General features: G+C 44.3%; 1 long non-coding RNA gene across 1 annotated transcript; it reads right to left on the bottom strand.

Annotated features, from left to right (window-relative positions):
• Window positions 1-884: 884 nt before the first annotated feature.
• LOC129135540 (uncharacterized) lies at window positions 885-2,791 on the bottom strand. Its single transcript, XR_008536474.2, has 2 exons — window positions 2,362-2,791; window positions 885-1,512 (listed from the first exon to the last, which is right to left on the bottom strand). It is a non-coding gene; the product is annotated as an uncharacterized LOC129135540 (long non-coding RNA).
• Window positions 2,792-3,054: the final 263 nt, after the last annotated feature.

The raw sequence follows: 3,054 nt of genomic DNA, 5'->3' as shown, positions 1-3,054 counted from the left end.
GGTGCAGAACCCAGGTCTCCCCTCATTATTGGAACCTGTGGAGAGATCATGAACCTATTCCCCAATAAGTTCATTTTCAGGGGTAAAAAAAAACCCAACAATCTCCCACAGTGTCACTTTTCCCAGGAACATGTGTACATGAATGGCTTAAAAACTGCTGCCTTTGGCAGAGAAATGTACCAACCCCCAATTGTAGAATATTTAATTGAGGAAAGATCTCATTAACAGATGTAAGTGTAGAGTCTCAGCTTCAGAATTTCCCTTCAGTGTTTTATTATAAAAACTTTTGAGGTGTGGGGCTTACGCCTGTAATCCTAACACTTTGGGAGGCCGAGGTGGGAGGATCGCTTGAGGACAAGAGTTTGAGACCAGCCTGGGTAATTAGCCAAATGTGGTGGAGCGCACCTGTAGTCCCAGCTTCCTGGGAGGCTGAGAAGGGAGCTTCCCTTGAGCCCAGGAGTTCAAGGCTGCAGTGAACTAGGATCACATCGCTGCACTCCAGCCTGGGAGACAGAGAGAGACCCTGTCTCTAAAAAATAAATGAATTATGAGGCATGAGAATGGTATGAACCTGGGAACCAGAGCTTGCAGTGAGCAGAGATCACGACACTGCACTCCAGCCTGGGCGACAGAGCGAGACTCTGTCTCAAAAAAAAAAAGAATTAAAAATTTTTAGGAAATGTTCAAACTTAATGAAAAGTTGAAAGAATTTTGCAGTGAACATCCATATACCCACCCGTGAATTCTACAATTAACATTTCATTATGCTCAGTTTATCATATAATCTATTCAACCATCCATCCCTCAAACCATTCAATTTTGAGGCATTTCAAAATGAATTGTGGCAGTAGCACATTTCACCCCTAAACACTTCAGCACACATATTATAACAAGACTCTCATATTTATTTATAGTCCTTTTTTCTTTAGATATAAAATATGCATATAGGTCAGGCACGGTGGCTCACTCCTGTAATCCCAGCACTTTGGGAGGCCAAGGCAGGTGGATCACTTGAGTTCAGGAATTCGAGATCAGCCCGGGCAATATGGTGAAACCCTGTTTCTACTAAAAATACAAAAATTAGCTGGGCATGGTGGTACACACCTGTAATCCCAGCTACTCAGGAGGCTGAGGTGGGAGAATCACTTGAACCCGGGAGGCAGAGGTTGCAGTGAGCCGAGATGGCACCACTACACTCAGAGCGAGACTGTCTCAGAAAAAAAGACAGAAAGCACATAAGTCTCTTCCTTTTTGCTTCGATGTGTTCCTGAAGATCATGTTGCAATGTGGATCATATTTTTCCAATGAATAAACTTGCAATCCAGACCAGAGACAGAGCATCATCTAAATCATGGCTTTAAATAATAACATAGCATAAAAGAAAAGAATCAAATATTCTAGGCTAGGCATGGTGGCTCATGGAATCCCAGCACTTTGGGAGGCCAAGGCAGGAGGATCACTTGAGTTCAGGAGTTGAAGACCATCATGGGCAACACAGTGAAACCCCTGTCTCTACAAAAATAAAATTTGTAATGAATATAGTAAAATGTACAAATCTTATGTATACCACTCAATAAATTCTAACAAATGCATGCACCCATATAACCCATATTTCCATCAAGACAGGACATCACCATCATCCCACAACTTCCCCTGTATACCTTCTCAGTCGATCCACTCCCACCTGTCAATCAGGCAACCACCGATCTGATTATTCCCACTATAAATTAGTTTCAGCCTGTTCTACAACTTAACATAAATTGAATCATAAAGTATCGACTCTGGTGTAGCAGCATCAGAATTCAAAAAGCTACCCAGAGGCCAGGTGCAGTGGCTCACACCTGTAATCCCAGCACTTTGGGAGGCTGAGGCAGACAGATCACTTGAGGTCAGGAGTTCGAGACCAACCTGGCCAACATGGCGAAACCCCGACTCAACTAAAAATACAAAAATTAGCCAGGTATAGTGGCGTGTGCCTGCAGTCCCAGCTACTTGGGAGATTGAGGTGGGAGAATCACTTGAACCTGGGAGGCAGAGGTTGTGGTGAGCTGAGATTGTACCACTGTACTCTAGCCTGGGTAACAAAGTGAGACCCTGTCTCAAAAAAGAAAGAAAAATAAAAGAAAAAGGTACCCAGGTGATTCTAGGCTGGGAACTTTTGCTCAGACCCAAGCCTGTTCCCAGGTTCCAGGTGACAGCAATTTGGCTCTGGTCTGAGGTCACAGCTAATTGGCTACAGATCTGTGACTAGATCTCAGGTCTCCTTGCTGTTCACCCTCTGTTTACTGTGCAACAACAGGGTTTCTTCTAGAAGAGTAGTTCTCAATGTTAGCATCCATTATATTCTCTGGAGGTCCATACCTCTGGGATAGGGCTCAAGAATCTACATTTTTGGTCAGGCGCAGTGGCTCACACCTGTAATCCCAGCACTTTGGGAGGCCGAGGTGGGAGGATCGCTTGAACCCAGAAGTTCAAGACCAGCCTGGGCAACATGGTGAGACCCCGTCTCTACAAAAAAAATACAAAAATTAGCTGGGCATGGTAGTGCGCGCCTGGAGTCCCAGCTACTTGGGAAGCTGAGGTAGGAGGATCACTTGAGCCCGGCAGGTGGAGTTTGCAGTGGGCTGAGATTGCACTACTACACTCCAGCCTGGGCAACAGAGCAAGACTCTGTCTCAAAAAATAAAAACGAATTTGCATTTCTAATCAGCTCCCAGGTGATGATGAATCTACAGATTCAGGGTTTGCAGCTGAGAACCACTGTTCTAAAAGCCAGTTATGTAAAATTAGCTGGGCGTGGTGGCGGGCACCTGTAATTCCAGCTACTCGGGAGGCTGAGGCGGGAGAATCACTTAAATTTGGGAGGCAGAGGTTGCAGTGAGCCGAGATCGTGCCTCTACATTCCAGCTTGGGAGACAGAGCAAGACTCTGTCTCAAAAAATAATAATAAAGAATAATAATAAAATAAAAGCCAATTGCAATTACTGTTGGATTTCCATTGGAAAGACTGTTGGAAACCAACCTGTCATTTCTTTTTTTTTTTCTTTTTTTTGA

This window comes from Pan troglodytes, chromosome 6 (genome assembly GCF_028858775.2).
Source record: "Pan troglodytes isolate AG18354 chromosome 6, NHGRI_mPanTro3-v2.0_pri, whole genome shotgun sequence".
In the NCBI taxonomy this organism is placed as follows: Eukaryota; Metazoa; Chordata; class Mammalia; order Primates; family Hominidae; genus Pan; species Pan troglodytes.
Note: the sequence above shows the minus strand (reverse complement) of the source record. Positions and strands in the feature narration are given on the sequence as shown.